A 14,765-nucleotide genomic window follows, 5' to 3' on the forward strand; every position below is an offset into this window, starting at 1 on the left:
CAATAGCTTTCTTGAGATATAATTAACCATGAGGTTAATTCTGTAATTCTGCTTTCTCTTTTTGAGTATCTCTAATGGTCTTGCTGTACATTTGGGGCTAACTTGATACATGTGGGCTTTTGTATGCATCCAAACACGCATGTGTTTGTTTATTTGTGTCTCAATACTTACGTCTGTGTGAATCTGTATCTGTGGATCTCTTTCCTATGAGATCTCTGTGTTTATGTGCATCTGAGTGTGCACATGTCTAGGAACCCGCTCATGAGGTTCTAGGAATGAATCTGCGTGCCTGAATATGTATCTGTAGCTGTGTGGCCGAAGTTTCTAAACATGCTAGTGTTTGTCTCTCTGTTCCTGCTCTGTGCTGTGTTTTGTGAACCTCTATCAGTTCCGAGCACTTGTATGCCACTTTTAGTTACAAATGACGAGGTCAGGCAATGGTGATTTGGCCCATCAATGTTGCTAAATTGTTCTAACAGGCATGGTGAACACCACAGGGGAACAATTTTAAATTCTGATTTTCTTCTTTTACATTGGGACCTATATCCTCCCCCTCAAGTTGATTTTGGGAGGATGCTGAAAGACAGTGATTGGTCTTAGGTGGCCCCAGTCATAAGAAGTTGTAAGGGTCCCCAGGTAATTCTCATGTGCAACACAGGTATAGAACCTCTCTACCAGTAAAGTGGCTAGGTCTCTGCCATTCTTCTGGAAATCTGCGAACTGCTTTCCTTAAAGTTGGCATTACTTATGTCACAGTAGTGAGGGAGGTTAATTTGAGTACTTTATTGGTTGTGAAAAAGAACTTATCCTCCCTTTGCCTGTGGAGCAGGGAAGTGTCCCAGGAGACTAGAGCCTGTGTGCTAACAGCTCCTCACAGCTGAGGAAGAGCTCCAGCCCCCTCCTCCCCAGCCCAGTCCTCCTCCTGTTCCAGCAGACACGGGGCTCCTTTTATGAGTACATCTGTCTAATTAGGCAGATGTAGTGCTGCCTTAATTTCCATATAAATCCTTCAGACCCACAGTGGGTATTTGGCAAATCCAAAGAGAATTTACTAGTATCATAAACAAAATGTTTTGTTTAAAAAAAAACTGCATGTTTTGCAACATCCTTTTAATGGAGAGGCTCAGGAAAGAGCAAATGCAGAGTGGTGCAGAGTGGAGACCTAAAGTTAAGAGGGAGGGAGAATCCAAGAACAGGAAATGAGAAGAATAAAATCTTTGCTATTTATACCCTGAGAGACAGGGACATCCATGAGCCACAAAATAACAATTTAAAAATTAAGGGAAAAAATGGGCCCTTTTCTTCAGGTTACAGACCCCACTTATAGTAATAGGACCCTCTGGAGTGAGAGACTGATTGCTAACTCTTTCCAAACTCATCACCCCCCAACCACCCTCCATGGAGAGCTTTCTCAGGTCCTGAGAATTTTAATTCTGACACTCACAGCAACGAATTCAGGAGGGTATCAGACTTCCATTCACTGGGACTAGAGAAAGTTGGATTCCTTAATATCCTCACTATCCACTACTACAACTAGACGTTTACATGAAACACGGTAACTGCTCAATAAATATTTGAGAAAGAAATAAATGACAGGTCTGGTTTTAACAACCTAGTGGGTCTGAATTGGTTATCTGGAGGTCTCTCTCTAACAGAATGGAAGTGAAATAATCAGTGAGAAAGCTCTCTTAGGTCTCTAAATTGCTCACAAGGGAACTATTATGTGAAATAAAGTATTCCTAAAAAAACACAAAAATTTAAGAGGATAGAGGTAGAAGTAGAGGATATAAGTCAGTGTTTATTAGCATAATTTAATGATGCTTACAGATGCTTATAGAAGGAAAATAAAGTGGGGAAATACCTTAATACCACAATCCATCTGGAAATTTCAGTCATATTTTACACAGTACTTTATAGCTTCTAAATATAACTCAGTTAAAAAGGTTTGGGTTGGTAAAAATAATAGCTAACCTTTATTGGATCACCTAAATGTACTAGCACCATGATTTACATAAAAGCCCCATTTCATTTTCATTTTCCTCAGTAGGTTGGTTTATGATGCCACAATTTCACAGGTGAGAAAAATTAAGCCTTGACAGGTTAAATTACTTGCCTAAGTTCACATGACTAGTAGGAGAGAATCTAGAATTCTAAAACAGGTCAACAGACTTTAGAACCCATATGATTAATCACTATACTCTTTGACTTGACTTTATCGACCACAGAAGTACCAGGTGCCAACATTTCTGACATCTACTGAAGTCTTGATTGACCATTACTGAGTATGATGGAGAAGCTTGTATGGGAACTACCTCAAATGCATATGATTCACATTTCTTATATACTATGATTAAGACACTTAGATACAACACAAGGTATAGAGTGTCCACAAGTTTGGGAATACCGTATTGTGGAAGGCATGAGATTGCTTGACTTGGTGGCCATCCCACAGAATTTTATAGCTATCCCTGGGACTGTTGGTTTTATTTTTGTTCTTTTACAGTTGAGGTTCCTGCTGCTCCAATACCTGGAGAAACTTTTCAAGTAACAAACTAGTCAGTGATGAAACTAGGATGAGAATTCAGTTCTGCCAACTCCCCAGCTACAGACCTCTGGATGATATCAGATGTTTAACCTTTTTCATGAGACATTTCAGAGATGGAAAGAGAGAATGTGTTGACCTGAGTGATCTCTGACAACATTAAAATAGCCCAGGAGGTTTCTATCCATTGATCCAAAATAAATTCTTAATAGAAGGATTAATCTTTTTTCTAAAATGGGAACCAAGAAGAACTCTTTCCTCTTCTCCAGGCCTTAGCATTTATAACATGGGGGGAAATAGTTACAAATATTATGCAGACTTCTTCCTTAGACTGAATCCCTAGGAGTAGCCCCTGCCATTATTTTGGCCTCTGATATAGAGTGGTAGACTCCGGAATATGGGGAAGTGTATTTATCCTTATACTCAAACAACATCATATCTCAGCATCACAGTAAGAACAGCCAAAACAAAAGACAAACAAGTTTTTTCTAATTGTGGTTTCTCGAAACCTTCCCTCAAATTACCAAAATTTTAGGATTTTCACACAGGATTATGTGGTCTTTCAAATCAGGCTATCATTAGAAATTAGTACAGCAATTTGCTAAATTGATCCTACTTCCCATTAGACACAGCTTTTATCCGACCAATAGTCTGTTATCTCATACACAACAGTCCCCGTACTTAACACCACGTGCAGCTGCTTCATTTTAAAATGAAATGAGCTTCAATTTATTGAGGAGAAATCTCCTTTAGAAAGAAAGACAACAAAAAGGATCTTAAGACAATTGGGATGAAGATACCCCGAATTGTAGGTTAAAACTTGGTATGTTTTCGAAGATGCTAATCTGAGTTGCCATTAGATAAATGATAATCAACATCTTGTTCCTGAGGGGGAAAGGTAAAGAGTAGAGGGAAGTGAACAAATGAAGGAAGCCATCAGGAAGGGGGGGAAGACCCTAAAAAAATTCCTCTGCTCAGAATCTAGCACTTTGATATACAACTCATTTCTATGTATTCTTTTATCCCCAAGTACATAGTCAGGATTCAAGGAGACTGAAAGTTCTTTTATTCCAAATATTACTCGTTAACTGTCTCTGACACATTCTGACCACACAGTTGTTTAGCCTGTGATTAAATAGCACCTGGAATGTTAAATGTATAGCCTTGCTCCTCAGTTTATCCCTTCTTTAAATGTCCTTATGATGCTTCCTCCTGACCAAAGTTTCAGTGGGACTCTCAACTATTTCAACAAACATGAAACATTGTCATTTTCACTAGAGTGATTTGAAAACTAAAAGAGCAAGATATCATTCTACAACAAGTACATTAGCAAAGAATATTTCTCAATGATGATACCCAATGCAGACTTATAACTTTTCTTGATCCCATCAGAGATAGGATTACAAAGCAATTAATTGGATATCTATATCTCTACATCTAATTTTGAGTCTTTCATAGAAATTCTTAGCCCCAGGAACATGTAACCAGCTCCCAGAATCCCTGCTAGCCAAGCTGCATGGCTACTTGGATACAAAACTTAGCAGCAGCCAGAATAAAACGGGAAAAAAGAATGAAATGCAAGCAGGCAGGCAGGCAGGAAGAAAGGATGGAAGGAAGGAAGGAAGGAAGGAAGGAAGGAAGGAAGGAAGGAAAGAAGGAAGGAAAAAAAAAACAGACTACAATCAACAGAAAGACTGAGCAACTTAGTTGAACAATCCTATTTGAAATGGTCCAGGAAATTCAAAGCTTTAACCAATAATAATTGCTTTTTTAAAGTCTTTTAAATTATTATTATTATTATGTTTTGCTGGCGCTTTTCCTTTATTTTATAAATATTCAAATCAGTAGTCTTTAAGTTAAAAACAATCTCCATATTAAACAATTTGTCCCACAATAGGCACAAAAAGTTTTAAAGATATTAGTAATCCTACCAATTGACTCAGCACTGGTTTGGGTCACAGAATTCATGTGACTATTTGCATGGGCAGGCCAATGGCATATGATCATTGATTAGTGAATGTGCTGGATGTGAGGATTCTAATTTATTAACTATATAAAATTACATATGGACAGTATACGCTGTCCATTATATATATATATATATATTTATATTTAGATGTATGGTATATTGTATATTTACATTTACATAGTACACACTTTCCATTATATATATATGTTTATATTATATATTATATATTTATAATATATGTATATTTAATTATCAAAATTACAGGTCTAACATTTGTGCCTTTGAAGAACATAAGCAAATTTCTTAGCAGTCTTCGACCTGCTTAGCCTTCACACACACACTCACACACACACACACACACACACACACAGGCGAAGAAAAATCAAACCAGAAGGTGTTTGAATGCTGTATATGTTAGAAAAAGTTATTAACTTTTTTGATCACAGTTCAAAACATTCAAAGAAAGGTTCTTGCTGCTTTTGAATACTTAGAATATGTTTTATTTTATTTTTTATGTTTTTACTTGAGAGAAAGAGAGAGAGAGTGTGATCAGGGGAGATGGGCAGAGGAAGGGGAGAGACAGAATCTTAAGCAGGCTCCATGCTCAAGGTAGAGCCCAGTGCAGACTTTGACCCCCAAGGCCCTGGGATCATGACTTAAGCCAAAATCAAGAGTCAGGTGCTCAACCATCTGAGCCACCTGGGCATCCCGAACACTTACAATATGAAGAAAGAGTTTGGATAAAGAAAATAAGGCAAAGTTGCTTATATCGGGGAATACAAATAAATGCATTATATTGAAATTTTTAAGCTTCCTAAGATAGTGATATCTACTGTGAAGACACTCACAGTTGAGGCAGTAGCCACCAATAAACCATTTTCCTCCATCCTGCTCTGATACCTTCATCCCCATTATTCTCATCTCACCTTCACAGGATGGACACAAGAAGTCTAAACATATCTGATGCAAGCAGAAATGGAAAGATCTGGTACCTGAGAATTGTCTCCTATTATGATGCTTGACCTTTACTATCAGTGCTCTCATTGTATGTATTTTGACCATAACTGAGTCCCTAGCTGCAAGGGAAGCCATAAAAGGGGCAGCACGCTTATTACACTTAACACTGCATTCCTACTCCCCGCCCCAGAAAAAAAGCAACATTGTTTTCAGGAAGAAGCACTAATACTAGGTAGAAGGACTAATGGGGTAAAGGTGGGGGCAACATCGAAGAGTACCGTGCAAGGCTATTCATTCTGGCTCAATGCCTTGATTCATTTACAACTCTGACAGAAACACCAAGCTGCAAAACATAAAGTCATGTGATGTGCCTTTGTAATACCACCCTTTAAAGGTTTCGTGTGTGCCCTATTCTACTTATCACATTGAAACAATCAATATGAAAATAAGGCAACTAAATCAGCTTTCCTAAATGTCCTCTACTGAAGATTAGTCCTGAAATAAGGCCCAAGAGAAAAATGTTCCTATTGTCAAATACATTGGACTCTCTTAATGTGCAGCAGTATGTTAAAGCCTCTGGCAATTCCTAAAGTGAAATATGCTTAACGTAATGTTTCCCAAATAAGACACACTTCTTGTAACGTATATTACCATTCTTTAGAATTAATTTGGGTGATATTGATAAATCTTCTCTCATGAGCCTGGAAGGCTAATCCTTGCTTTCTGCGGAGGAATATTTTCTATGGAGGATTTCCCAATATATCCACTGATACTTCAGCTCATTGTTAACAGTGCTGCTTGTCAAAATTGTTTGTGTTTTCCTTATTTTTTTTTAGTTCAAGCCACTGGATCAGGTTGGGATGAGTAGGCAATCTTATTCTTCTTTAGTTAACAAGTCTCTGACAGACTGCAATAGGTTTTACTGAGTAAACTGAAATTTAAAAATATGACATCTTGAATTATAATATGGGAAAATAAATACCATGTGAGAAATTTAGAGATTCTGAAAAAAGTAGAAACAGACAATATGTTCTGTGATTATTCAAATAAAATTTCCATTTAACTCACTTTAAATATGACCCTTTTTATAGCCCGTATCTGTTTCAAGAAAAGAAATAGAAAAGCCATGGACTTAGGAAATGACTGATACTTCATTTCATGCCTTTCTTCCACCTCCAACCCCCTCCAGCCCTTACTGTCTACTGTCTTAGAGTTGTCAAACCCCAACTAAGGCAGAGTCTGAAAAGTAAAGATGGGCTATGCCTTAGGGTTCAATAATATTGATTCCCATGCTCATGACTTGACATGTTAGTAGAAATAAAATGTGTTCTCTACTGAATATATTCTAAGTCCACATTTCAAGTGATGGGACGAGGAGTAATGCAATCATTTGCTGGCACACATGCGGGGGCAATCACATAAACCAGTTAGATTCAGACATGAAAATTAAAAAAATGTTAAAAATGGAACACAACCACCACAGAAATCCCTTTTTTACTCCAAAGACTCTTTAGAAGGCATGGCTTGAGGGGCACCTAGGTGGCTCAGTTGGTTAAGTGTCAGACTTCCGCTCAGGTCATGATCTCATGGTGCATGAGTCCAAGCCCTGTGTCAGGCTCTGTGCAGACAGCTCAGAGCCTGGAGCCTGCTTCGGATTCTGTGTCTCCCTCTCTTCCTGCCCCTCCCCTCTTGCGCTCTATTTCTCTCTCTCTCTCAAAAATAAACATTTTTTTTTAAAGGCATGGCTTTAAAGTCTGATGAGTTATCTACAAGCAGTAAGTTTCTCCCTTTTACACTGAAGTAACCAAACTCTTCACTGCGCCTGGTAAACTTTTCCCTACAAATATTAAACTCAAACCCACTGGCTGTGAGGAAAAGTCAAAATCTTGAGACCCAGCAGCAGAGTTCTGACTGCAAAAAAGACAGGTATATCAGAGCTTTTGAGTCTAGGTGTCTATATTAAAATACATACACACAGGGGTGCCTGAGTGGCTCAGTCAGTTAAACGTCTGACTTTGGCACCGGTCATGATCTTGTGGTTTGTGAGTCCAAGCCCCAGGTCGGGCTCTGTAGTGGCAGCTCAGAGCCTGGAACCTGCGTTGGATTCTGTGTCTCCCTCTCTCTCTGTCCCTCCCCCACTCATACTCTCTCTCTCTCTCAAAAATAAATAAAAACATTTTAAAAATTAAAGTATACACACAAAGAGAAATGCTTTGCTTGCTTCCCTTTTTTTTTCTCTCTGATAGGTTGTCACCCTCAGCCTCACACTGGATAATATGGGTTAAGTGGAGAGCACATACAAGGATGGAAACCTTGGTGCCTGGGAGAAATCCAGTGAATTCATGTCAAAAGGGGAAATTCTGCAGAGAATTTAATATACTTCTCATCTGGAGGTGGTCAAATTTCCTGTCCAATTCCATCCCACCAGAATGTCCACATCAGTCAGATCCTTTTAAACTTATGTTATCAAATGCAGCCTTGGAGTTTCAATATCTTAGCTTCACTTCCATATTCCAGGTCGTGCCCATCCGTGTCTTGCACAAAGCTTCCCTGGCACTCACAGCCCTCACCTCAGGGAAGCTAAGGGACTTATCCAAGGATGCCTCGCCAGTAAGTAGTAAAGCTTAGATTTTGACAAAAGTCTGTCTAAATCCAAAGTCCATCACGATCTTAATTTCCTCAAACAGGAATAATGCTCAGTCTTCCCTAGTGAAAGGTGAAGTTGTGTATTTTAATCCAAACGGTCTCAGTGCAGAATCCACATCCCTGTTGACCTCATTTCTCTTGCCCACAGAAGGGATGCCGGAATTGGTGGATAGACTCTGCTTAGTGAAATCCACCTACTTTCCCACAATCCCCACTTGTCAGCCTGGAATTACAGAAATGTTAGCGATTCACGGGAGGAATATTGTGGAGAACATCTGGAGGAAAAAACAATCAGGACACTTCACAGTGATGTCTCTATAGATGGTCAGCTAGTGGCTTTATTGGCAGTCTCAAAACATTTTGGACATGCCTCAAGCAAGCGATTGCTATAAAGTGAAGTTCAAAACCCAATCAAATTTATGAGGCAGCTGACACATTGACTTCACTGTGACATGTTTGTGTGAAAGAAGCATCACAAAAACAGCTCCATTTGTTTCTGGCAAACGTTAGCTTCTTAAAAAGTGCCAGTTATTTGATGGAAGGCACAAGATGCTAGACGATCCTTTCCAAAAGAAATTCCAATTCCTTCCCACTTATGCTAAGCTACTAAGCTACTCTATTGGACCTAATCTGGGGACAAACATATTTTACATCACTATCTCCACAAATCATTTTCATCTGTGTGCACTTCCTAAACTTATTAGCTATTACATTTTTAGATTTAAAAAAAACAACTAGATTGAGGATTTAAGCAATTTACTTAGAAACATTATTTGGTATTCGGTCTTGTCGCTGCCATCATATTTAGCTGTCTCACAGGAAAATGACCTAGCAGAAAATCCACATAATGCTTTCAATTCCTCAGTATTCCTCCAGCACCACCTCAATTAATCCTCACCATAGCAGTCAATACATCTATTAATTAACCTTTAAAGAACTAAAGTCTCCCAAGGATATTTTTTAATTAAAGAAATTATGGATCAAACCAATCTTCTCAGTGGTGATTTGTAGCTCAGTATTGCAATTGTACGGTTTCCTTCTCACATTGCTCTAAAGACCTGTCACTGTTACAGGTTCCCATCCGTGGAATCCCTCCCTCCTGTGGACTGCCAGAGTCTTCTGTTTATTCTCGTCCTAATGCATTTATAATCTGCCTTGCTGTGGGGATACTTACTCTAAAAGACTGAAAATTCTTTGAAAACATTTTGGGCTTTATCCATCTTTGCGGCCTCCATCACATCCAAAAAAACCTAATTATCCTAAAATATAATTATATTGAAATGAAGTAACTCAGTATAATCTTACTACATGAGAAAATGTTCCAAAAACCCAGTAGTTTGATAGACAGCGTTATTTAGGTGATCAAACACCTCCAAAATAGTCTGAATCATACAAAAACAGATTAATAAAAGCTTCATATTTAATATCAGGCAGCCTGAGATATCATATCTGCCAGTTACTGTGTAAAAGACTGTGGGCAATAGTGTAAGCTCTAGAAGTCTTGAGTTTTCAATAAAATGGGTGATATTAATGCAACATAGTTTTAGGGTTACAGTGAAGAAATACAATGTCTACCATAGAATAAATTACCAATACATGGTCATCCTTTATATTCACTTAAATAAATCAGGGCATCTTCTCTGCCTGGTCAAGATAGCCTGAGACAGTTTCCAAAGCGTGGACTTTGGATGAGCAGAATTGGCATCATCTGGCAGCTTGTTAGAGCTCCTCACATCTCTTACCAACCTACTAAATGAGAAACTCTAGAGGTGGGCCCAACAATCTGTTTAAAAAGTCCTTTGGGTGATTCTGATGAGCACTAACATTTGAGAACTCTCAACTTCTAGAGGCTTAAAAGGTTTATTTCTCTCTCATAGTACCTACCGGCCCATTATCTGGGAGCTTTGCTCCAAGTCAATCTCAAGGGGAGGCCAAACCTGTAGAGTTACATTCATTTACATTTCAGTGGACAAAACAAGTGTAATGGCCATAGCTGGTTTCAAGCGCAGTATTACAATATGCATAGAAGGAGAAGAAAATGAGTATATATGGATAGTCTTAGTGACATCTGGAGGTGCTTTCAGCTTTCTGGTTTCTTCCCTTGGTGGAAATGGAGCTCCTGGTTAACTCAAATGCTAATATTTGACCTTACCTCAAAGGAAGGAGGAGATATCAACCTCCACTCCTGTAGAAACCTCACTCAGATAGATGCTCTGCTGCTTTAAGAGGGGCACTTGACCCAATTGTCATCAAGACACTCAATTATTGGGCTGAATTTTTCTCAAGCTAAAGTCTTTCTTTCATAATTATTTAATCCTCAAAGCTTGATTCAACTTGCTAATATTAAATTAATATAAGATGAAGCCTGACAGACTGAAATATTAACATTTTAGTGGTATTTCAAGGTACTCTGTAGGGGCCCCTTTAACCTCTAAACATTCCACCCCTGCCAGGTAAAGGTATCAGAGCATCACCCCTGCCACCACAATGGTCAGCATCACCCAACTCTCAGTCGGCAGGACCTAAGAAATGGAAATGGAAAGCCTTCCTCATTAGCTTTCAGCACTAACCATCAAACCACGGAGCCGGTGCATATGCTTGTGCAGATTGTGTAGTGCAGAATGGTAACACACTAAAGGGCATCTGATCGGCACATCGCCAACATCAGATCTTTGTGTAGTTATTAAGAAAAACATTCACACGACCAGCAGTAAGATATCTAATTTTCTTTAAACAAATTAATTTCTTATCACCATATTCTGTTAAGGAAAGTAAACTGTATTGAGGAAAGGGTAAGCACCTTTCTTCCTTTCTTTCCTTTTTTTTTTTTTCTACTACACCAAGATAGCTTAAGGGTTAGAGATGACCTGTGTACTATTTCATCCAAGATTTTGCTCTGGGCATTGCCATGCGCCTTCTCTGTTTCACAACCTAACTATACTCTCAAAAACCTATCTATAGAAATTGGGCTGTAGCAAACTGGAACTCTTTTACAAATAGAAGAGGCCCAAAATATGAAGTATAATTGTTAAATTGTTCTTAATGTTTATTTATTTTTGAAAGAGAGAGAGAGAGAGAGAGAGCGAGTGAGCACAAGCAGGGGATGGGCAGAGAGAGAGGGAGACACAGAATTCAAAGCAGTCTGCAGGCTCTGAGCTGTGGGTACAGAGCCCGGCACGGGGCTCAAACTCACAAACTGCAAGATCATGACCTGAGCTGAAGTCGGTCACTTAACCAAGTGAGCCACCCAGGCATCCCTGAAGGATAACTGTTTAAAAACTAAATGTTTCAGAAATACCAGCTATTACCACCCAGATATAGCCTGGATATATTTTCTCAAATCAACCTGTTTGTATGTGGGAGGAATTCTACTAATTTAGCTCATCTAGATCTAAATAGATTTCACAAAATAATAGAGAATAAGAGAATGATCCATAATTATTTGGAATGAAGTCTCCAAATGGGAGGTTCTGGATCAGTTAGGTAAAAGTTTTGGGAGAAGTGTTTGATTTTAATTTTGTTAATAGCCTTCCCAAGGTCCCGACTCTTGTTGTATCTATTTTTTCACCACAGTGTGACCACATTTGGGTAAACAACTTGCACTTAGCAGTCAACATGCTAACTCTTAAGTCTACCACATTGTTAAAAGACAATACAGAAGCACAGGATTCGTGATGAGAATTGTATTCAGTCTGTTATGAAAGTACATGTGTGTATTGACATGTATTAATAATTACAAGGCTCTGAGAAAGCAGTGCTTTTTTGCTCCCACTCAATGTTTTAATGCACAGAAGCAATCAATCCCTGCCCTCCTCCTTGCTCATAGCCACTTCTGCTGGACTTCTCCCAAGGTTACTAACAGCTCAGCCAAGAACAAAAGCTTGGATGTCAAACGTCCTGCAAACATAACAGTTACTTTTTGAGTAAATCCCTGTGAATGAGCCTCCCTGGGGATAAACTACACAAGGTCTTTGAAGGAATATTTGGCTAAGTACCCTTAGGAAGATACAAATTTGAAAGTATGAAGGGAACTTTAATTTGGGAACTTAATTGCAGAAGATACATGTATAACTTTAAAAACTAAAGCCAGAGTCCTTCAAAAACTCTTCAACTTTCTTATTCATTTAATTTACCACAATTTTAACTTTAGTATATTGAGGAATTGTCCACTGTACTAACCAGTCATTTCAATCAGCCCTTCCTACTGCCAGCAAACATCAAGACAGGAAGAAAGAATGTAGAGGAAAAATGGAGCTTACCTCTTCCTATAGACTGGATGCATCATTTATAAAAGCTGTGATGCACATGGTTCAGGCCAAGAACACTTTCATGGAACCACTTAAGACACATGATCTATAGAAGTAATTACAAAATGACTTAGATCTCTTCATACACTTTTCTTTTTACTGGTGGTATGAACATTTAACACGAGATCTACCCTCCAGAGTTTTAAGTGTAAAATGCAGTATTGTTGACTATAGGTACACTGTTGTACAGATGATCTCTAGAAGTTATTCGTCTTGTGTAAGTGAACCTTTATGCCTGCTAATTAGTAGTGCCTCATTTCCAGAAAATGCAAATCAAAACCACAATGAGATATAATCTCATGCCTATCAGGAGGGCTATTATCAAAAAGACCAAAAGACAAGTGCTGGTGAGGATGTGGAGAAATTGAAACCTTTGCACCATGCAGGTAATAATGCAAACTGGTGCAGCCACTAGAGAAAACAGTATGGAGGTTCCTCAAAAACTAAAAATAGAACTACCATTTGAAAAAGCAATCTTACCTCTGGGAATTTATCCAAAATAATGGAAATCAGAGTACTGAAGAGAGATTAGCATTTGAATGTTCATTGTAGCATTATTCATGGGACTCAAGATACAGTAACAACCTAAACATCCATCGATAAGTGAATGTATAAAGAAAATGTGGTATATATTCAGTTGCGTGTGTGTATATATTATAGGATGTATTCATATACTTTTAAAACACCTACTATAGTAACCTTTATTCTATCCTTAAAGTAGTTTTGAAAAGCCCTCAGCCCTGGGGAGCCTGGGTGGCTCAGTCAGTTTAGTGTCTGACTTCAGCTCAGGTCATGATCTCACAGTTCCTGAGTTCGAGCCCCACATTGGGCTCTGTGCTGACAGCTCAGAGCCTGGAGCCTGCTTTGGATTCTGTATCTCCCCCTCTCTCTCTCTGCCCCCTCCCCCCTCCCCCACCTCTCTCTCAAAAATAAATAAACATTTAAAAACTTTTAAAAAGGCCCTCAGTCCTATAAACCTACAGAATGATCATAACTCTAGGTACTAATGAGAAATAATACTGGGAAAAGAGGCTATTATTATCATTATAATGGCTATGATGACTATTATTATTATTTTCACTTTACATCTATTGTTCTCCCCTTGCACTTTTCACAGATACTTCCATGGAATGTGAGGAAAGAAACAATATTAACAGAGGTACAACACCTTCTTTAAAGCTCATGAGGAAATGGGCTCAGTCATTTCTATCCAGCACATTAAATTAAATAAAATGTAATACTTGCCTCTTATGTTTTTTTCTTATAGCCATGTTTTCAACTTTCCTCTACCTCTAGCAACCAATTACCTATAAGCAAAACACCCACATGAACAGAAATTGTTTTTAACTTCTGCTTCTATTAAGTACTAGTGTCTAGGACTTGGCAGTCATCACCCAAATTTAGTGCTGACCTACCAAGTAAGTTCTAGGAGTTTGAGCTTAGAAAATACAGAAGAGGGTGGTACGGGTTTCCTTTTTATCAAAGTGCTGATAGTTGTTTAAAGAACACTGTTGGATCATTTATTTTAATAGCTTCTCATTTCCTGTTTCAATTTGTAATACCTATGGGGCTTAGGAAATAAGTGCTATTCTAGACAAGTTTCATTTGGTAAACATTGATTCCTTTGCTCTGGTTCTAATCGGAGCTGAAATAAACTGTTCTCCTCCCCTATTTTTATTCCCCAGCACCCCAGATGGATGTCCTGAGCTGACCTGTGGCTAGTGGTCACAACGCCCTCTCAGCATAATCCCTGCCAGGCCTTTGAGTCTCTCACTGTCCTACTTCAGCAATGGATAAAAAATGAGGGCTCATTTTTTTAAAAAAGAGGGCTTCCTCTTGCATGGAAAACAATCCAACCTATTTTAGGAAAGAGGAAAACAAACCTCTTTTAGGAAAGAGTATAACTATTTGTTAAAATTCATTGATCAATTTTCTGATAGATTTTCCTTCATGTCATAGACTGGCCATCTCCGTGGCCTTGAACAAGTGATGTCATCTCACCAGACCATTCTCTGCATCTGTAAAATGGAATTATTAATAGTACTGTCTTCAAAGCATTATTAGAGGATTCAATAAACAATGTTTAGCAAACAGAAATCTAGGCAAAATCACATTACCTCAGTACCTATGCATTCATCCCAGACCATGGTACTAGAAGAGAAGAAATAGCACTGGAATAGCATTGGAAGAAAGGGGGAGGCACACACACACACACACACACACACACACACACACAGAAACAAGTGGTACACTGGCTTGGAAATGCATCAGGAATAATCCACAGTCCACACCCAGTGTGTACATTGGGGGTGGGAGTCAAGTAGAATCTAGATTACATATAATT

This window comes from Lynx rufus, unplaced genomic scaffold (genome assembly GCF_022079265.1).
Source record: "Lynx rufus isolate CCGP_SWC_20201006 ecotype Redwood Valley unplaced genomic scaffold, mLynRuf1.p SCAF_11, whole genome shotgun sequence".
Lineage (NCBI taxonomy): Eukaryota > Metazoa > Chordata > Mammalia > Carnivora > Felidae > Lynx > Lynx rufus.